Source organism: Sceloporus occidentalis, unplaced genomic scaffold (assembly GCF_023333645.1).
Source record: "Sceloporus occidentalis isolate IW3139 unplaced genomic scaffold, rSceOcc1.0.p SCAF_1, whole genome shotgun sequence".
Lineage (NCBI taxonomy): Eukaryota > Metazoa > Chordata > Lepidosauria > Squamata > Phrynosomatidae > Sceloporus > Sceloporus occidentalis.
In genome coordinates, this window is record NW_028316981.1 from 302,328,230 (window position 1) to 302,351,860 (window position 23,631).

At 36.9% G+C, this 23,631-nt stretch overlaps 1 protein-coding gene across 15 annotated transcripts in view; it reads left to right on the forward strand.

Annotated features, from left to right (window-relative positions):
- The window catches only part of TCF4 (transcription factor 4), a 416,494-nt gene that overhangs the window by 290,454 nt on the left and 102,409 nt on the right, over positions 1-23,631 (forward strand). The gene's annotated exons all lie outside the window — the stretch shown is intronic.

Genomic DNA, 23,631 nt, shown 5'->3' on the forward strand with positions numbered 1-23,631 from the left:
ACATTTTATTTGAAGGTGAAGTTGGTAAAGGGGGGGGGGGGGAGAGATGTGTCTTGTATTTTGTGCATAACCTCAGCAGAAGGTTTATACTTGCCATCTGGAAGGTGGTTGATTTTATATATGTATACACACACAGGCGCACATACACACACTTTCTGGCTAGATGCTAGGGAGGATTTTTTTTTAAAAAAAAATCTTTTAATAGCCCACTGAGGTAAAGAGATGTGTTGCAGAAAAAAGCAGGATAATAAAATGTGGATGTTTGAGGGAGAAAACAGCCTGCAGCCTGCGTTCTTTCAACTTCTCAGCATTTCATCTGATACCAATAACTGTAAATCAGTTAGGCCAAAGTGTACTATTTAAGTTTTAACTAAGGCCCATTTCAGTGTTGGGGGTGGTGCAAACTAATTGTGCCATCTATATGTGTGTTAGTGTTACACAAACACTTGCACCTTGTGTATATTTATATGTATATCAACATGATGTTGTATGAGAAATTCATCCTCATGAATGAACATCTGTTGAAATACTGTAGTTGGGTGGCTTCCTCCCAACGTACACACCCTAGGTTATGCTTACTAGCAATTGCTGCGAACTTGGTTAGTTCTTTGTAAGGTTTAAAATGAAAGACACTCATTTAAAGAAACAAAATCCAGAGAAGTTTGAATATTTAGCAAGCGATTTGTGTTTATATATCTTTTTTAAAAAACACAATATGACTTTGGGTACATTTTCCTTCCGCCTGGCATTTCTATGTACAAGCAGTTATTTTCTGCATTTTGTAAAGTGAGGCGGAAATAGTTCATAAATGTTCAAAAGTTCAGTAGCAAATATTTTGAAAAGCAAATGTTGCCATTAGGAAGCTATGCTATCAAGTATTCTGGAATCATGACAGCGGTATAATGTACAGAAAGGAAGTACACTTTATGTAAGCATCGTTTTGAGGGAGCAAATGGGGGTAAGTTTCGGTGAGATGTAGCTGTTGCTCTTTAACATTGTAGGCTTCAAGTTGTGCAACTTTCATCAAAGGTGAAATATCTAAAAATGTGCACGAGATATGTATATCTCTAATACCGTGCGATTGCATCTTTTTAGTTGGATATACCAAAGAAAAATGCTGAACATGACATCCTTCCGCTAGAAAGCCTTCCCCAGCTAATAGTTGGGATTGTATTTGGGAAGGGGAGGGGGAGGCAGGAAGGGAGGATGGTACTCGTAAAAATCAAGATCACTGTCAGAGGAAGTGTATTTATAGGAACTGTTAAATGACATTTATTAAAAACAAATCTGTTGGTGTGTGTTCAACAAGAAGAAAGCAGCAAACTTCACACTCTAGTGTGCATATGCAATTGTGTGGGCGGAAGAGTAAATACTGGTGGCATCAGCAGAGGGCAATTTTAAAATCCTCAGCACTACATTGTCCTTTAATTTAACTCTGGGACGAGGCATCCCCCAGAGTGGGAAAGTTATAGAGCCTTTGTGGATGAGGCCAGAATCTTGGTATTTGGTGAGAAAGTGGGGGATATTTCTGTCTTGTGGACCGGAGGATACCTTTTTATGTGGCCAATATTGTTTTAGCTCAGGTTGCACATTGTGCAGCTCTTGATTTGTCGCCAGACATCTCAGGGAGAGCTTGTACTGTGCATGAATTGTTTAGAATGCCTATTGGAACGATGCTGGATTCTGTTTGCCCGTCTTTTGCATGGAAACTACACACCACACTATGTCGCATGAGCTTTTCTCTTTAAATAAGTCATAATTTGAAATTCCTTTTCCTCATCTTCTCCCCCTCCCCATCACCTTTGACAAGTCAATTACTTGTTTAAATTCAGTTTGAACTCTCTGAACTGAGAGCAGCCAGCGGAAGCAGGTCTTCCTTGGGAATAAACAAAAGGAAAAAATGCAGAATCACTTCAGATCTCTCTGTATTTATGTTAGGATGGGAAGAAGGGAATGGTGGGCAATAAAGCCTCCCATCCTAACTCCTTTTTAAATATTTCTCTTGAAATGTCAAATGCATCTAACAATGAGTACTTTTTTAAAGTTGCTCTTTTTTTATAATGAAAGCATTATAGCATTTGAGGAAATCATACATTTCATTTTGCTTTTCACCTGTTGTTCATATCATCCATCTTCTTCACAGCAACATATTTCACTTTACACTGATTAATATGCATTTCTGTAAATGTATTTCTGTGAAATTCTCCTGTAAAATATTTTCATATATATGTGCGTGTGTGCGCACACGCAAATTTTATATATGTGCCACTATTTCTTTTTAGCGAATAATATTCTAGGTTTTTCATGCTTTTTATTTATTTTAAGAATGCATGCTTTGAGTTGTTTAACATATGCTGTGTAGCAAATCTACTGCTAAACCCCCGTCTGTTTTAAAGCTTTTGAAACTCCAGTACACTAAGATGTTTCTGATAGCATATCTGAAATCATTTTCTAAATCCAGTCTTTCACATTGCTAATTGCAGATAAATTTTTGAGCAATTGAGTTGTTTGATCAAGTCCCATACTTGACAGACAGCAAAGGTGGCATTTAGGTAATGGAACTGAAAACAAGCGTGGCAAAACTTTCAGTTAATAGTATTTTAAGTTCTCATCATTGGCTCTCACCCTCATGCGCATGTGCTAAATCATATAGAGAACCCTATAATTATCATAATTGCTCTTTTTTTGTGCATTATACCAACAAGCGTCAAACCATCACACCAACTAGTTGTTTGGAAATAGTTACTTGTCAAATCATCAAATCACAAAAAGCGAATGCTAATGAGTTTCTGTGTTTGTACTTTGTCTGCCTTTCTTATTATGGACCTTTTTAACTACATAAAGTTTGTAGATGATGATAAATAGTCCATAGTATTGTTTCTGCTAATAGCCTAGGCCAAATAGTATTATATTTCCCCTATCAGCGCTAATAAATGAATAAAGACATGTACATGAAAGAGAATCATAATAGTGTCATTCCTTTTTCTGTAAAAAAATCTTTTAAAAAACCAAAATAAACAATTATCAGATATCTTTCTATTTAATTCAGGTATTTTTGTTTGTTTGTTTTTAAAAAACACTTTAACCCATAGTTCAAATTGATATTGCATAATAAGAATATAAAATAGCGGCATCTACATTTTGGAAATACTGAGGTCTCACGCAAAGGCATGTATTTGAACTATGTCAAGTAGTAACTCGGCAGAGGAAGTCTCTTAGTAAAAGAAATCCCATTGAAATCAGTGAGGCTTAAACCCGTATGGAACATAAACGTTAAAAGTCTACATGTTGTTGTAGTTGCTTCACTCTAACAAAAATGCTACAATTTCATTTTTTTAAAAACAAAAACAGTATTGTAAGTGGGTATTTTAATTTTTAAGTTTACAAGTATTTTGTATTTTTTACATGATGCTTACAGTCTGAGGTAGCTGGTAGATTTTTTTTCTCTTCACCATACATTTTTTCCAAACATTTTAATCCATTGCTTAATTCACATGTCCTGTACTGCATATATATAGTTCTACGAAATACCCACTAATAATCAAAAAAGGAGAAAAGAAAAAAATGAATATGCAGTTTAATTAACATTAAAATGGTTTCATTTGCCTCTCCCTAGTGCTAAATGTGTATGATTTTCATTGTATGTCGTGTTTGCATGTGTTGCATATGTATGTGTTGTATATGTGTCTGAAAGATAAAAGCAGAATATCTAAATGTTTGTAGAAATAATAATAATAATTCCTTTTCAAATTAAATCATTGTGTGTATATATTGGCATGAATGTTGCTACTTTATGGCACAAAATTCAAACATGATTGTGGTATTTAGTGGCTGAATTCAGTGATGGATGGACAGATGAACTGACAGCTTTATATGTATTTCAAGAAGTCAGCCTGTTTACCCGATATATTTTGAATGCAACTTTATATTGGCTTAGAGTGTACATATACATTGTAGTATATCTTACATTGACCAAATGATTGTATGTATTAGGTATGTATTGAATGTGTGTTATACATAAGTTATATATGTATAATGTCCACATAATATATAACTGTACATAACATATATCATGTTATATGTATTTTGTATTAACGTATATTTCTCACAGCTGTTTACCAAATCATTTTCAGTGCAGCTTTCTATTGGCTCAGTGCCCATACATTCTTTGTAGTGTATTTTGAGTTGACCAAACCATTATAAGTATAAACTAGAATATGGTTGCAGAAATCCAATATATCCGTCCATTTCTTTACCACTGAAATGGTAAATAGTGCTTGTTTTGCTCAGAGATATTTTGGGAATGGACACAGGAAAAAAATGTATTACAATCTGAGTACATATTTTGGGTTGTTTTTTTTTGGGGGGGGGGGTTAGTGGGGAAGAGGAGTAATCTGAAATACTTACATCCAGCACAGTCTTTACATACCTTTCCAAGTGATCTAAAGGAAATTGTGCAGAAGAGCTGTTTGTTTCCTGTTTGAGAATATGTCTGGTTCATGTTATACTCACTTTACAGTAAAATTGCCGTAGTATGTCAAGGATCTAGAATTAAAAAATATTACACCAAGCTGTGTTTAGAAAGAGTGAAAGATTTACAAGAGCTGTCCAGATTCATAGGGATAAAACTGTCTTCCTTTACAAAACAGGAAACTTTTCTAGTGAGGAAAGCCTTAGGAAAATGCCACTGCTGTCTAATTTGTACAGCTACCGCACTGTCTATAGGAATCCATCACGTATGGCAGAACAGTGTGGTATAGTGCTAGCCTGATCCATAATACAAGGAAGTTGTGTCCCTGCATTAAAATAATTTAGTCTGGCTGCAGTCAGTGGGGATACATTGCGTTAAATTCTAATAATTCAGTTTAACTAGATTGCGGATCGGCTGCTGATTTGTTTTGTCTGGACAGTTGTCTGTCAGCCCAGCTTTGCTTCTGACAAGTTTCCTATGCACTTGGTGAATGTCTGTCTTAAAATACATGTTGGATAAAAATATATTTGAAAGAACCCAAACAAAGACAATTGACATTGCTGTAGACCTACTGAAAACTTAGTTTCACGGCATGGCTTCCACAAATTAGACATTCTCTGAATGCTAAAACATATTTTAATATTTTAGTTCCAGCAATCCAGGCTTATGAATCGCAATCATATTTTCAAGAGTGAGCCTTACACAATGTATATGTTTGTATTTATGTTTTAGAGTCTTGCGTGAATATACAGTATTTCACCAAAATGCATATCAGAAATTTCTCAGAATATTTTCCTGCGTTTTGGGGGCAATAATTTTTAAATTCCCATGTATATTCATGAAGTGAAATATCTAAAGGATTTATGCTTCCTAGTGTAAGTAGTTACAAGAAGCGCATTAGAAGTACACAGTACAAAGCAACTTTATCATCTTCCGTTTACTAGATGTATACCTCTCATGTATAGGAAACAGAAGAGTGTCATATTCCTGCAGATTTAAACATGTCCTAACTTAAGGTTGTTTGATTTTGTGTCTGCTGTTGTTGCTCTTGCTAACATGAGTAGCATCTTTATGCCTCTGGTTCCTATCAATTCTTTAGTGTTTAAGGTATGATCCGCTTATAATATCATCAGTCCTGTCTTTTCATAGTAATGATTCCACAGGGATATAATAGCATATGATACATATAATGATAGTCTGACTATGAGTCTGCCTGGTTGTTGTTGTTGTTGCTGTTGTTATAAATTGTGCAGAAATCATGTTGGGATAGTTTGTGTATGTATAAAAGTAATACGCACATGCATATGTGGTATATGCCCATTCAAAAGAATGTTTTATTAGTGTGTTGACCCAAAAGATTAATAAAGATTGAAACAGAGGAAATGTTCTACACCTGCACCATTTTAATAGGTACCTAAACAAAAGTGAAGCTGCTGTAAATACCCTAGTGTATAAAATCTAGTTGTGCTGGGAGAGGTGTGTTTCGGCATTTAACCAAACACAAGCCAAACAAGAATGGTCTAAAGCTTGAGAGATAACAGATGAAAAGCAGCGTTGTGATTTGTCTCTGCTCAAACACCCCTGAAATATGTAGTCTTTAGCTGGCATTCTCAAGGGACCAAAAGCTGTGCTTTCACAGAGACCAAATTACACTTGTCCTGAGAGAAGGCAGTGTTGGAGTAATTGGTGGGGCAGTGTGGAGAATGTTAGATTCCAGCTGCTTCCATTGTAGCTGACCTGCAAATGCAAAGAGGATGTTAACAATCCAAGCTAACATTTGGCTTGGCTTTTTCACCTCTGTAGACATTTTATTGAATATTATAGACTGGCGAAACCTGAGTACTAGTAGTCATGGTGATATATTGGGAGATAACATTTTTTTTCTCCTCTTTTTAAATTTTAAAAAATACATTTTCACTTGCCTGTGATTGCATGAAGAATAGGTTTTGTTTTGGTTTTTTTTTTTTTAAATAAAGAAAGAAATAATTGCTGTTATGGAGCTTTTTTTTATTTGACTGCTCTGTTTAGAGTCTCATTCCTTTGTGTTCAATTACAGTCCCTTTCCTTGCTTACAGTAGATAGCATCCACGTATTGCCTCCTTCTTAAAACAACCAAATTAGAATATGTTGATTTCTCCCCAAATAATCCCTGTTTTACAGTGTGCAAGGCAGAAATGCTCAGTGGTTTTCTAATGAAGGAGGGGGGAATTTCATGTAGATGTAGCCTGCATATTTAAACCCATCCAGTTAAGGGATGACATGATTAAAATAATCAAATGTATTACTTAAAAAATTAAAAAGGATAAGTAGTGCACCCCATTATTTTATTGACTTTTAAATATAAATTGCAGAAATGTTTACATTCTTAATGGCATTATTAAGCTAAACTGACAGATCAGCGGGAAAAAGTTGATTGCCCAGCATATTATTACCACTGCACCTGTTACAACAATTCCAGTAGATGAGGAATAACATACAGTGTTACTATGATTCTTTAGGTTGGGGGAGCTGTTTGTAACAGTTGGGGGGGCATGATGAAAACAGCTACAGGATATACTTACGTGGAAATCTTAGAAACATTTACCTCACAGTAAGTCCCACTAAACTTGAGCTTACATTGTGCAGATATGTGTACAGCTTACATTTGAGCAGATATGAGCAGGACTGAGCTCTTGGTATAATTTTCTTTGTCATTAGCACTGGAAGGTTTTAATTAGCTATATATAGCATCCTTGAAATTGTTTATGTTCCATGACACCCACACCTATAGCTTTCTTGTATTTTAGTGTTTCTTTAACTGCCTCCACATATGTACAGAAATACCCATATCATATATCTAGATATGTAAGCAGGCATACATAGATTCAATTTCCCATGCTCTAGTTGAAATCAAACAAAACATGATTTAAATTGAGAGCACTGGGATTTTTACCCCCAAAAAACCAACATGTAGAACTCCAGTTTCACAGACACACATGCACACACACAGAGAGAGAGAGAGAGAGAGAGAGAGAGAGAGAGAGAGAGAGAGAACGAACCCAGTGTGCAACTATGCAGTCTTAAATTCCACTGAAATCACTACAAACCACAGTCTTTCTTGTGGCTCTTCTGTGCCAGTCTAGCAATTTCCAACTAGCTTTACAGAATCACAGAACTGGAAGTGACCACAAGGGTCATCCAGTCCAACTCCTTGCCATGACACAGTCAAATCATTCCTGACAGATAGCCATCCAGCCTGTGTTTAAAAGTCTCCAAAGAAGGAGATTTCACCACACTACAACATAGTATAGTCCACTGTCAAACAGCCCTTACCATCAGGGAATTCTTCCTAGTGTTTAGGTGGAATCTCTTTTCCTGTAGTTTAAATCAATTGCCCCATGCCCCCATGGAGCATCAGCAAACTAGCTTGCTCCATTCCATCTTCAGTATGATATCTTTTCAAATATTTCAGCATGGCTATCATGTCACCTCATAACCTTCCCATCTTCAGGCTTAACATACCCAGCTCCCTCAGCCACTCCTCAAAGCCAAGTTTTATTGGCTTTTTTTCAGATAAGGTCCCAATCAGTAACAAAGACTTACTTTTTTCTTTTTCAATTCCCCTTTGATATGGCTGTACACTAAAACTATTTTATTGTGTTATTGATAAATAATGTTAGTAAAAATTATTTCGGTTCAAGGCTCATGTTTTATCATTTTAATAGCAAGGAGAACTTTTTTGGACATATTTTGATTCTTGGAGACATTTCATTCCGCTTTTTGGATATTTAGATGTTCCAACACATTTAAGGGGCCCACTGTCATCAGAAAAGCTTGGGAACTTCTTTGTTTGCTGTCTACATATTTCATATTTTTCTCTACCTGTTCATGGTTTAACTGTTACACAGATATGTATTTAGTTAAGCAACATTATTAGTTGCTTAACTAAAGCACTTCATATGCATTATCTCAGAAATCCTTAGGAATCTTCTTTTAAGGCCAGCCTACCCATATTATGCAAATTGCTGCAGTTTTTGCACATTGTCATAGGTTCTTAATTGTCTTCACTTTCCTGTGCAAATTTGTATCTATTTGCAGACCCTGTGCCAAAAATACACAGCCATGCAAATCCATGCAGAGCAGCCACATGTTCAATGTGCATGCTCACAAATATTTTGGTAAAAAACATGAATCCTTTTTCAGTGGAGTTCATTGAGTTTTTGGGGGAGGGGAGCACAAAAAGCCCAGACTTCTCCACATCACATGTGGCCAGATCCCAGTCTATTGAATTCAAATGAGGTGTACATGTAGACAAGCTCTTAGAAGGCCAGTATTCTTATCCCTCGCATTGTAGAGCTGAATGAATTAAAAGTAGACTTGTCTCATACTGTTTATTGAATATTGTAGCTAGGATAAAATGTGAACCCTGGACATTCCAGATCACATTGTGGCTATTATACTGTGAAGGTTTTCAGAGGTGAGACTGGGTCCTATTTTCAGTGCCAGAGAACAATACGGGGACATTGGGAGTTAACAACAAAGCTCATGCAGATTGTTATCAGTGTGATTTGTGACACATCCGTACCTCAGCAATAAGATTTTTTAGTTGAACAAAATGATTTCCAGACTGATTGTTTAATCCTCAAAGGCTTTGTTATTAGTTCAAAATTAAGTACTCTTGCCATTGTTCTTTAATCATTACATTGATGCTCTAGGAGTCTAGGTTTAGAACTTCAAACTTGAAAATTAGTGACATTATGGATTTATTCTCAATTGATTTATAGCTTTCCCGAAGAGTTATAGGGCTTGATAGGTGCAAACGAAATGGCTAAATTGTTTCTTTTCTGGGCATGATTTTTGTTTGGACTATATAAGCACATCTAGAGTTTAGTCTTAACACAAACTTCTAAATTTCTAAAATTAAATAAAATTATTTAATTGTGTTTATTATGTCCGTTACTTAATCTATAGACTAACTTGGCTTCACAATACTTACATAAACAAATGGCTTTTCTTTAACTCATCTTCTTTCACTAACATTATTTCTGTAATTATAATTTAAAAGTATATGCGGAACAGATAATTTTCACTGTTACTACAATGAACCTTTTTGTTGCCTCATATGGGAAATAAATTCCATGCATTCAACATTGTCATAGCATGACTAAAAATTGAAACCTGTTATTAGATATCTGTGCAGTGGTGTTGCCAATCATACCGGAAGTTTGGCTGGCAGAGAAGATAGTATATACAGGTCAGTTGTATTTTCATTTTACTACATTCTCAACAGAGTGGCCATGTTCAAATTAGTTATTCTCAAATTCTGACAGCTGTGATATTTAAAACAGTCCCAGCTGTTGTGACCTAAAACTTATTTTTCTATTAGCACCTGATAAAAGGCCTTGGGTAGAATTAAGTATGGAAATGCTAAAACAGTATTATCATTAATTCATAGAGTTGAAAGAGACATGAAGGGCTATCTGCTCTAACTCCCTGCCATGAAGGAATACATGGTCAAAACACCCCTGAGAGATGGGCATCCAGGCTCTCTTTAAAAACCTTCAAAGGATGAGACTCTGCCACTCTCCAAGGCAGCAGCATGTTCCACTGTTGAACAGCATTTACCATCAGATAGCTCTTCCTAATGTTAAGATGGAATTTCTTTTCCTGTAGTTTCCATCCCTTGCTCTGAGCTTTATTCTCTGGAGCAGCAGAAAACAAACCTGCTCCATTTTCAATATGACATCCTTTCAGATATTCATACATATGAATATGTATGAACCTTCTCTTCTCCAGACAAATAAAGCCAGCTCCCTAAGCAGTTTTCCAAAACTGTTGCCATTTTAGTCACCCTCCTCTGGAAAATCCTACATCTGTGCATTTCATTTTTTCTGCCCAAGTATAGTACCTTACATTTCTCTTGTTAAAATTCATTTTGTTAGTTTTGGTCCAGCTTTCTAATCTGTTAAGGTCATTTTGAATTCTGATCCTGTCCTCTGGAGTATTAGCTACCTCTCCTAATTTGGTATCATCTGCATATTTGATAAGCATGCCCAACCATCCAAGTCATTGAAAGAGAAGCTGAATAGCACTGAGCCCAGAACAGAACCCTGGAGCACCCCATTGGTCACTTCTCTCTAGGATGAAGAGGAGCCTTGATGAGCACCCTTTTCTCAACCAATTACAAATCCACCTAAGAGTTGCATTGTCTAACCCACATTTTACTAGCATTTTTGCAAGAATATCGTGGAGGTCCTTTTCAAGGCCCCTACTGAAATCAAGATATGCTACATCCACAGCATTCCCTTCATCTACCAAGCTTGTAACTTTCTCAAAAGAGAGAAAGAGAGAGAGACTGGCATGATTTGTTTTTTGAAAAACCCATGTTGACTTTTAGTGATCATAGCATTCCTTTCTAAGTGTTTTCATACCATCAGTTTCATGATCTGTTTTACAATCCTTTCTTATAATGATGCCAGGCTGCCTGAGTGACAGTTGTTTGGATTCTCCCCCCCCCCTCCCCCCATTTTGAAGATTGGGACAACATTTGCCCTCCTCCAGTCTGCTGGAGCTTCTCTTGTTCTCCAATAATTCTCAAAGATGATTATCAATGGTTCTGCAATTACTTCTAGATGTAATTCATCTAACCCTTGACTTGAATTCATTTAGAGCAGCCAGGTATTCCTCTACTACTTCTGTACTTATTCTGTGCTGCATATCCCCACTGTATCATTTGCTCCATTTTCCCCAGGTTGAACACCGACAGAAGCAAATAAAATGTCGAGTCTTTCCTATGTCCCCTGTTAGCATTTTGCCATCTCTCCCCCCCACACACACACATATACACAGCGGCCCTATCATTTCCTTGTTCTTCCTTTTGCTATAGACAGTAAGATGATATGTTCTGATGTTCCTATGGTAATCCCCTGTCTCAACACTTGCAAATAAAGCAAGACTATTTCTTGACTGGATTTATTACAAATACATCTGCAGTTTTGAAATCACTTGCAACAGGAAGAAACTGTTTTCATAAATCAAGCCCACTTTAACTTTCAGTGTTATCCTATGCACATTTACTAAGAAGTAAGTTCCATTCATTTCACTGAGTTCTGAGTAAGCTTGCTCAGGATTTATAAGAAGAAATATTTATTAATGCTGTAATATGGCCCAACAGCCTTTAAGCTTGCAGGAGCTACTTTACTGAACCATGAGATCCATCAAAGGAGGCCAAGTACAAAAACCATGCATTTTGAATTTACAGAATTCTGAATCCAGGAAATTGTTTTGAGTGTCAGAAGTGCGTGGATCTCATAGCCCTTCTGCACAAAAATCATGGTAATCTGAAGGATTCTTCATTTCAGCAATATAATTTAGGGTGGAGGAGAGTTTTCTAGGTGTTGTCGTTGTTAAGCAATTGTGTGTCAGAAATCCTTCCCGGTCTACTGCCAATTGTACAGAAATCTACAAGCAGATCCAGATTACCTTCTGCTCAGTTCTACTGCAGGTATCAAAAATGCCTAGTTACTTTTCTTTCATATTTTTAGTTGCTTATTTAGTACAATTCAGCATAGTTGGAATTTTATGGAATAGTATAAGAAAAGATAACTATGGTTGAATACATTATTATAGAAGCACAAAATATTGAGGAGCAAATATTTTCAGCATCAGCAGAAGTAGGGGTTACATGTACAAAATGTTTACTTAATGTTCCCCGAGAAGCTTATCCTTTTCATGCCAGTCTGTTGCTCTTTCCCACCTCAGTTGGCTGCTGCTTCAATACCATTTCACCTCCTTCCCCAACAGTCACACAGCCAATCAGATCTGGCTACATGACAATGTCACTGAAGGCAAACAAGGCGAATTTCCTGTGAGGGGCCCTCAGTGATTGTTGAGTGAGAAAAACAAATAAAAAGTGAATAAAATCTGTTGCTGACGGGATGTGAAGAGGCTTGTTCTGGAGCACTTCTACTATCAAACAGGGCTGGCCAACGTTCCTTCTGTCATCGGCTGTCAGAGGAAATCTGTAGAGAATCACATATTAGTACTTGGCAGGACTGAACCCTGTGGTGATTTGAGGCACATCCCAAAGAGGGCAGGAGGATACATTTTCTTTCTGTCCTTGGGCCACTTCTTCCACCACCACTACAAGCTCTTTCTCTATGGAGTTTATCACAGAGGGACAGGATAGAGACGGGATTGCTCCCCCGTCATTATCCCATCCATGACCCCAAGTGAAATTGTTCACTCTAAACACTTTCACGTGAAAGTATACTGTTCCTGTCATTCAGAGTCATGATTTTAACGGGTTCTTCCGTTAATACAAAATGATGGCAAATGACAGCAGAATGACACTTCACTGACAGCTGAAAGTGCTTTTCAGCCCACTTTCATGGGAAAGTGATTCATTCGATCACTTTCACTGGCGCTTCCCGGCCAGGTCAAGTACAGTGTGAAAGTCCTTCCCACAATCGGTTGGGAAGGACGGGACACAGATGGGACAATGACATCCTGTCCCTCATATAATAAACTCCTCTATGTCCATGTGCTTCCCTTTTAGCCCACTGGACCGCCAAGAGAAGACCAGATTGCATTTGCCAGGCATACGAACCAATTGCTATCAGAAAGTAATCCCAGGAAAGTAAACCCAGGGTTTCACATCACAGATTGCCCATCTTTTAAGTTAGGGGATCATGGTGGGAGCATCTGTTCCACAAATGTGTTCACCTTTTTTAAAATTTATTTTTGAAAAGGGGAGAAATCTTTGAGAAAATCTGCTCCCCAGGTTTTGGTTTAACCTGGAATGTTAATTTAATTTAATTTTTTTGATAATGACATGACTAGAACTGCACTGGTTAAAATTAGGGGTCTGCCCAGTCCTCCATTCTGTCAACCAATTACTTGCTTAGGAAAGACACAAAGCAGGACACAAACACAATAGCACTCTTTCACTTCTGTTCCCCAGCAACTGATAATGGAAGTGTTCCATAGCCATCCTCAGTTGTAGCTATTAGTAGTCTCATACTGCTCTTTACTGCGGTGAGGGCTGGAGGCGGGTACTGAATATCCAGTACCAACTTATTTCCTCATATGAATAGATTGCAGGTGCTGTCACCAGTTTAAATTTATGTGTGGTTTTTACAGTACCTCCAATTTTATTTTGGATGGATTTAACTTTTGAGCCTATAAAAGTCTGTGCTTTTTTTGAAAAGTGTCTGAGCTGACTACAAATATCACCTGGCAGGATTTGATACTTTTATGTGTCACAGTGCGAAATTGTCATCTGCATATAAATGTTCAGCTTCTGAAACGTGTTTTCTTCATGTTAACAAATCTAAACCAGTGCATACAATTTGTCATGTTTTTTCCAGCTCAGTACTACAACTGGTAAAAAGATTTGTAATACTGACTCTGACTTTAATAAATATGCTGTTATTACCCAGAGATCTGGTAATTATTTGAAGGAATGAACAGAGGTATTTTTTCAATGAATGTTAATGTTGCTGAAAGATGCTCTGAGTCCTTGTAACACTGTTTTAGTCACCTGGCAGGTAGCTGGCAACATTTATCTGGTACTGTCTGATTATTTGTGTTTCCCATTTGTATCTAGCCTTTTGTTTGCTTTCCTCTAAGCTGCTCAGGACAGGTATTCTTTCAGATGTTTTGTTTTTATCCTTATAATATTATTATGATAATAATTTTTAAAGATATAAACACTTGGTAATTGTGAGTATTGTGCAGAATATTTTACCTTCAAACCAAGTATATTTAAAACAAAATCAAAGTGGTACAATTCAAAAATCCTGTCTTGAATAAAATAGGGTGAAGGATAAATAAATAAATAAGTCATATTCCACATAGAATTAAATGCATTTTGGCTATATTTCATAATATTTTACCTGCACTACTTATTGTAGGCAGTGAAATCCACTCTTCAGTCGATTGGAGGTAAGGGTCTATTTAATATAAGGAATCTGTTTTGGATGTCAGGATTTATAATAAACCTGCGACCCACATACATGGTCAAGCATGCAAATAATCATTCACTTTTTAGACTGCCTTTTGAAAAGCAGCGAGTGTTTGCGTATAATCTTCTTCTCTTTTTTTTTATTTCAAAAATGCCAGATAATATTGATAGGTGATTTCAAATGCACTCAAACTGTTAATCATAATTTTTGTCAACCTTATGATAGACTATAGTTAAGCAAGAATTAAGAAGAAAAACATGAGGAAAAGATATTGATTAACTCATTAAATAGCTATATTTATAGAACAGATGGTTTAGACAGTATGTTTCAAGAGCAGAGTGATTTGGTTTTTTCCCCACTGGTCTAAGGAAAGAAAATCAAACAGACTTGTCACAGTATGATACTGATTTCGATCAGGGATAAGAAAACTTTAGGTTCCTAGTATTTTTATTGTTTTCACTAGTATAGATACCACATTTGGTACCTATGCCAAAACCATATATTTTTCCCACTTCTACTCCCTAAGCTTTATTCTTTTCAACAGTATAATTCAAAATTGATATTTTATTGTTAAATATTTGGGAATCAAGACTCATTGTCAACCCAGTTTATTTTACCAGAAATCTTCTAGTAAATCCAGGCTGACTTTCTTCTCATCTCTGGTTTAGATCAAGATACCAAGCCACCCTCAGCCTGTTTTCAGAGGGGGGGGGGGCACATGCTTGTGCACTTTCCAACTTACCAGCTATTAACAGGAATCCTATATATAGGTCTACTTAAACGTACACTATAAGTTGGTACTAAGCTAGGCTAACTGTACTAACTGGCTAGTAATAGTAGTTTGCTCTGAAAGAGGGAGCTAACTCAAATCATTGAGATGATGTGCTCTCATTGAACTAGAAGGGTAGTGGAGTCAAGATTTGTTTGTGACGAAGGAATTGCTAGTTGATTAAGTGTGAACATTGCCATGGTTATCTGAAAAAGCATTAAAGGTTATGTATTATATTTTCATTTTTGGTCTTTGTCATTGACCTTAGTTAGATACCACTACCACAAATTAGATTAGTCTTACGTATTAGTTAATTAAGACCCTCAAACACTGGCTTTGCAAGTTAGCCTGTTAAGACACAGTGCATCTTATATTAGTATTCACAGGAGATAAGCAGTATAAGTAAAGAGAAAATATAAGAATATATAACTTTTAAAATCACAGACACAGAAGGTAACATGTGAACATCTAGTTTCCAAATATATGTGGCTGAGCTGTACTGGATGTTGTCAGAGGTAATCAGAAGTACTCCTGCTTTGTGACTCTCACTGCAGAGATCTAGAGGTGGATAAGCTTCATAGACTAATAGATAGATAGAGAGAGAGGGAGGGAGAGAGAGAGAGAGAGAGAGAGAAATAGATAGTAGATAGACAGATAGATAGATAGATAGATAGATAGATAGATAGATAGATAGATGAGAGAGAGAGAGAAATAGAGAGAGAGAGGGAGGGAGATAGATAGATAGAGAGAGATAGTTAGAGAGATAGAGAGAGAGAGGGAGATAGATAGATAGATAGATAGATAGATAGATAGATAGATAGATAGATAGAGAAATAGATAGATAGAGAAATAGATAGAGAAATAGATAGAGATAGATAGATAGAGATAGATAGATAGATGATATATATATATATATATATATATATATATATATAGAGAGAGAGAGAGAGAGAGAGAGAGAGAGAGAGATAAGCAAGAAGGCAAGCAAGCAAGCAAGCCAAGATTAGAGAACGTGTTGGGGTAAATGCAGTGATGTTTTTTAAATTTTTATTTGGTGTGCATAGGAAGAGTGGTGGTCTTATATGGCAAGTATATCCCAAACTCTATATTTTAACTGGAAAAGTTGGGGGTCGTCTTATACGCCCAGTCGTCTTATACACCGGAAAATACGGTATTTCAGCATGCTCACATAGATCCAGTTACATAATGGCCAATTAAAAATCCTAAGTTAATAAACTAGAACATGCAAGAGAGCTATTATTATTATTATTATTATTATTATTATTATTATTATTATTATTATTATTACTACAGTTGGCCACTCTTATACACTGATTCAAGAATCCATGGTTTGAAAGTGTTCCAAAAAAGTATAAATTTCAAATATATCAAACTTTGATTTTCCATTTTTTTATAAGGGACACCATTTTGCTATGTCATTATATTTAATGGGACTTGAGCATCCATGGTTTTTGTTATCCACCAGGGATCTTGGAACCAAACTCCAGCGTATAACAAGGGTCCACTGTATTATGTTTATTATTATGTTTATTTATATTCCACCTTCCTCCCAGTAAAGAGACTCTTCTTTCATCTATTCTTCTATTCTTCTTTCACCTGAGTGTAATAACAAGCAAAATTCAATATTTAATATTAGTTATATATATGATGTGTGAATATCAATGATGTGTGAACTGAGAATTATACATTCTTGCAACCAGGACAAAATGATAAGTCCTATGGTATGTGTTATTAGTGCATACTCTATATCTTCCCCCTTGTCGCTGCTAGTGAGTGGATCCCCATCAGCAAGCCTGATGTGAAAATGGGGCACCTGGCCCTGTGAATGCAGCCATGCACCAAGCACGGTGATGGAGGTCTGCTCACTAGGAGAGACATGGGGGAAAGTTAAGGAATATATGGGTCATCTATAAACAGCTGGGATTTGCTACAGAGTTTCCAGGAAACTGTAGCAAACTGTGGGGCAAATTGACCTGCATTAGGGGCTGTCTACCCCAGTATTGGCCTAGATCAGTAGTGGCGAAACTGTGGCATGAGTACCAAAAGTGGCACTCAGAGCCCTCTCTGTGGGCACACATGCCATCACCCCAGCACAGTATTTGCCGGAGTTTGTTACTAGAAAGTCAGAGGAATATGGTACTTTACGATAAATAAGTGGGTTTTAGGTTGCATTTTGGGCACTTAGTCCCATTGCATCTTTGTCCAGTCTGCTAGGATTTGGCCCAATCCTGGCTGTGGGACGATGTGAGGCCAGGGAAAACATGGGCCTTTTGGTCTGTGCAGACAGCCCCATAGCTTTTTTTTATTATTGCCACCAGACAAAGAGCACGATTGCTTCACCTAGGCTGACACAATTATAAGTTTACAAATTGGTTTTCTATTTTCAAAAATGTTGGGTCAAAATTATTTGCCTTTCTTGCTCCCAGCAGTCCTAGAGTTTACTCTCATTGGAACCTATGCTAAAACGGGCATAGGGATCCAGCAACTCTCCAGATATTGTTGAACTCCAGCTCCCACTATTCCTCTCCATTGGTTACACTGTTGAGAATGGTGCTCAAATTTGTGAGCTAATATCTTGAGTGCCACATGATTGCCATCATTATGTTAGAACTACATTAAAATATCTGCAGATCTTTTCTCTTTTATGACATTTCAGGACATCATGCAGCCACTATGGCTACAATATCAAAACTATTCATCTGCCTCCCACTCCACAACCCGCTCCCACTTGCTTTTGAAAATACCTTGCTTGACTTACCTGGAGATCTCAAAAGCTTGCATCTCCTTTATTAAGCTCTTTGAGTTGGCCTTTTAAAAAAGTATTAATCTAGTATGCTCCCCACCCAACTGCAGTTGGGTGGGGAGCATACTCTGCTTATGAATAATCAGCACATGAGCATGGTTATCAGTTAGTTATTAATAAAGAAGGTGCTTCTGGCAGCTGTGGAAGGTTGCTTTCAAGCATGTTTACTTGTAATTAAACTGACACTGAATTCAGTGGGATTTAACTTGACAAAGATTCAGAAAAAGGCTCTTTTAATGTACTTATTTATTGATCTGCTTTTAAATTGTTTTTAATTCCATAGTATTTTATCCAGTTCATCATCCATAATGCCCAATGCAGAATGGATCCTTAGAACTTTTGGGAGTAACATATTTGTTATAGGCTGCATATATATATATATATATATTCTGGAATGTTTTATTTAATTTTATCGTGAACTGCCATTAGACCCAATTTCATGGGAAAGCTGGGACATAAACAAACAAACAAATATTTACTCTATGCACATTACATAGATAAATTCAAAGCCCATTTTAATAAAAAACAGAATTTTAAAAGTCCTATATAACATAACATTCATGTGGTCATTTTGAGCCAATTGTAGCTTCTCAGCCTAACCTACATCATCTGGTTGTTCTTAGAAAAAATGGGGGAAATAATGTGCTCTTTTTAACTCCTTTTACCAGGAGGCAACAAAAATTCTTTTCAAGCAGGATTTTAATATATAATTGCTCCCAGGGACGCTTCTTATTGGGGTGTTTGCTTGTTATGTTTTTAATGGTTTTATATATTAGATCTATAGCATTCCTTCCTGTGAAATATGTGATTGGCTTTGCCACTTGTGACATTTTTAAAGCTCTCCTGTTTTGGACAGTTTTTAACTGATGTATTTTGTTGGTCATGTTGCTGTTTTATTCATGCTCGATTGCTGTAGCTGTATTATGATTTAATTTATTTATCTTTTCTTTTTCTTTTTTTAATTAAAGTATTGTTAAAATAATGTATACTTCCATTTTTTATTAAGTCCAGGAAGTTAAATAATAATAATTTAAATAAATGAGGGAATAAGCATATTAATAAGCATATCAATTTCATATAACTTGTTGTATGCCTTCAGGTTGTTTCTAACTTATGGCAACCCAAAGGCAAATCTATTACAGGGTTTCTATGATACAATTTGTTCAGAGAGGGTTTGCCTTTGTCACCCTGTGGGTTTCCAAGTCCACGTGGGGATTTGAACCATCGTCTCCAGGGATGTAGTTCAATGCTCAAACTATTAAGATATTATTCTGACATAGCTGTGTTAGCCTGTATCAGCATAAATAGACATGAGGGAATCCAGTAGCACCTTTGAGACTACTAGAGAAAGAAATTTCTAGCATGTGCTCCAGTCCCAGGCATCTCATGAATGTACTGGAGTCCATAAAATCTTATGCTAGAAATTTTCTTTCTCTCAATTTTATACCCTGATTTGGCAGGGACAGTCCCAATTAACCCCATTGTCCCGATTTTTCATCTGCTTTTAAAATGCCCCAGTTTCTTTCTTTTCCTCCCACTCACCCCCTTTGTCCTCTGCTCACTCCCTTACTACAATCAGAGTTCAAAGTGCAAAAGTAGTTTGCAGTCATTTAACTCAGCAGGGAGCAAAGCAGTGGAAGGGCAGTTCCTCTAGACTTGGGCATATTAAACTGCTGTACTCTCCCCTAGCTTATCTCTTCTTCATTAATAATATATCCCATCTTGACCACATTCTGATATTGCTGGGTCACACGTGTCCTAGTTTTTATCTGTAAAATGTTGGAGGGTACACAACTAGTCCCAAATGTATTACTGGATTCCAATGATTTCCTTGTTCATTGCTGTTGGCATTTATTATGGGTGCCGTGAGCCTTCAAAATGTGTCTAATCATCTAAAATTTTATTCCAGATGAAAAAATCTGTAAAAATTACCAGCCTAGGCTCATGTTTTGCTATTTAAAGTCTATTTCAAGCCATTTTATCTTACTAGGAAATCTATCTGTGCACTTTGATGTGTGAAATATTGTCCAGTGGATGCCTAAATCAAGTCTGCAATGATTGTATTGCCTGGAATGTGTATTTGACTTCTCCATCATTGGTGGCATCTGTTTTGCAGAATGAATGTCGTTTGATACCGCTTTAACTGCCATGGCTCAATGCTATGGAATTCTGGGATATGTAGTTTTTTGAGCTATTTCACCTTCTCTGTCAGAGAGCTCTGGTGCCACAACAAACTACAAATCCCAGTATTCCATTGAATGGAGCCATGCCAGTTAAAGAGGTGTCAAACTGCATTAATTCTGCAGTGTGGCAGCAACTCTAGTTGCCTTTTATATAATATATTCAGCATTAAGGGCATTAACATATGGAAAAGGCAATATGTGAATTCCAGCAGTATTTCTGTTTGGAATTAGGATAGGCTACAAAAAACAGTTGTGCATTGTGCCTGTACAGGTTAATGACTTTTTCCACAGATAGGAGGAGGAGGAGGAGTCGTTTCATGTGTTCTACACTTCTTCCCATAGAGTACTACATGCTCTTTGCTGTATAATTTCCCCCTCTGCTTAGGTTTATTCATTTTGCTCCATAATTCTGTTCTCTATAATAACTATAGAACAAGATGTACCCTCTTCATGTGACAGCAAGCAGTTAGTTATGTAATTGCCCCCACTTTCTCTGTGCCAGCTTGGGGAAAGGCATTCCATGTCATGTGCACATCTAATTATTATTATTATTATTATTATTATTATTTATATCGGGCCTCTTCCGATTGAGGAATGAGGCGGGTAACAACAGAGAAAATACAATATACAACAATAAAAACAACAATCTAAGGTGTGTTGGGCCCCAATGCTTACACAAAATGGTTGTGTCGCAAAGCTCAGTTAGTTTAGAAGAAGGTGAGGTACTGTGCCGAAGTCTGATTGGATCTGGCAACCAGTGCTGCTACACCCAGGATGCAGAGGTTGCCTTTCATGATTCCCTCAGCTCCTTCAAAGTCCGAAACACACTGCAGAATTAATCCAGTTTGAGACCACTTCAACGTCCTTAGCTCAATGGTAGGGAATTCTGGAAACTGTAGTTTTGTAAGACATTTAGCCTTCTCTGTCAGAGAGATCTGGTGTTACAATAAACTACAACCTCCAAGATTCCCTAGAACTGAGCCAGGGCAGTTAAATCCGTCTCAAACTGGATCATTTCTGCAGTGTGTTTTGGACCATAGTCAGATATGAGACTGTGATCTGATCCTTCTCTTGTCAGTATGTGACACCCCCCCCCCCCCCAGTATGACTTGAACCCAGCAAGGGCGATATTTCCTAGATATATCGGTATACCAACCTCTTTAGGATATACTTAACACAGGTGCACTGTATTAAGAAGAAACCCATGGGTGGGTTCAAGTGCCTGACATGTTCCTACAACTCAGATCCAGAGTTGTTCTCACCATGAGTTCCCAGCTTTCAGCATTCAAAGACCAATGCATGGGTTATACCACAAGGTAGTGTAAAATTGTTCTTGAAAGCCACATTTAGGTTGTAGTTCTCAATATATTTATAATGGATAGAGGCCAGTTGAACACAGGGGACTTACTCTGGGGTAAACATACACTATTATAATATATTGCTGAATACGTAGTAATGTGTACATACAAATTTACTCATTAGTGCACCTACATAACTGAACTAGTAATAACTGTAGTTTGGCTGGAGGGTCATTGCTTACACATTAACACTTCCATGTGGGTTTCAAAGCATTCTAATGAGCCTTACAACTTTGTAATAGGGTCAGTAATATTTGCACAAGCTCTTCCATTTTGAAACTACCGTTTAATAGTCATCTCCCACCCCCATTTAATCAGTTGTCTGAATATATTTCAGACAACCTCTTTATAATACGATATGAACACTTAAGTATCAGGAGATAACAGTGTCGCAGACTGGCAGATGCTTTATTCTGGGTATCATGATGCCATACAGAAACCATCATTTCTCCCTGTAATAATTATGGTGTTAAAAGAGTCATTTGTGTTGTGTGTACTCTTTCTGCTTTTCTGATGTTTGGTTCCTGTTATGCAAAATACCACTTTAAACTTTGAAATGCCAATTTGCATTAATATTTTGGTTTCATGTAGCTAGTTATTGCATCACAAAATTCTAAAAACTATATTATAATGAGCCTTGGCAGGAAGCTAAAAAATATGGTCTTCATTAAACACAACTGTATGAAATGCAGTAGTTTGTTGCTGAAATCCATTAGGATAAAATGTAAAGCATTTTGAGGCCACTACTATAGTCATCATCAATGAGAACAATGAACTTATGGAACTATAACGCATTAGTGTTCTTGCTGCATGGTCTAATGGTATTTTAAAAATTGAAATACATTTCCCAGACTTAGCATATATAGGGAACTTTCCTTAATATTTTAGTGTTATTGTAGTCAGATGGATATTTAGTATTTTAGACATTGTTGTTGTGTGCCTTCAAGTCGTTTCTGACTTATGGTGACCCTAAGGTGAACTTATCATGGAGTTTTCTTGGCACTATTTGTTAAGAAGGGGATTGCCTTTGTCTTCCTCTGAGGCTGGGAGAGTATGACTTGCCCACGTTCACCCAGTGGGTTTCCAAGGCTAAGCAGAGACTCAAACCATAGTCTCCAGAATCATAGTCCAGTGCTCAAACCCCTACACCATGCTAGCTTACAATGCAAAAAAAAAAAAGTCTAGTATTTCTTTTTTTCTTACAGCTAGCACAGTCTCCTGATTCCCACCAGATGTTTTAGAGTACAACTGCCATCATTTCAGACCAATGTCATATTGGCTGGGTCTGATAGGAACTGGTATCCTAAACATCTGTAATGCACCAGATTGGTGGAGAATGACCTTGATCTGTTATTACAATGGGCCCTTGGTATCCACTGGGGTTTGGACAACATAATCCATGGATGCTCAAAACCCATTAAATATTGTACTGGTGTAGAAAAATGGTGTCCCTTATATAAAATAACAAAATCAAGGTTTGTTTGGGGGTGGGGGTGGAGGAAAATATTTTCAAGCCGTGGTTGGTTGAATCCATGGATATGTAGGCAAACTGCATATACATTAAGGTCACATTAAGGTATATCAACCATTCAGTGAATATAGCATTACACACATGTCTGAGGTATCAACAGCAAAGAGAGATTTAATTATACCCAAGCAGGCTCTTTACTATATAGTGGTTTAAGAGCACAAAATCTACTGTGACATCTAGCTTCTGAATTTGTAGCCTTATTTTTTTTTTTCCAATTTAGGAAGATTCACAGTGTAGCCTCATTTATAAAATCCATGTTTTTAATTTGTTTGTGGCTTCCTTTTTTTCTTTCCACTCTCTTTTTTCTGTCCTTCCTTGGCATTTTTTTCCTGTGACTTTCTGCCTGCTGTGTGAAGACTTATAAAAGGTCATTAGGGGTCAGTGTTCAATTGTTCCTCCAAGCCTGGTGTCTCAGAATTTGAGATGCACACTCTGTTGGAATGTTGCACTGAGAGCAGATCTACTTGTTGATCAGTTTATATCGCTGAATGTGTGGTCTTATTGGAAATCTAATAAGTTCCAATTGAGTCTGAGGAAGCCAGTACTGAAGC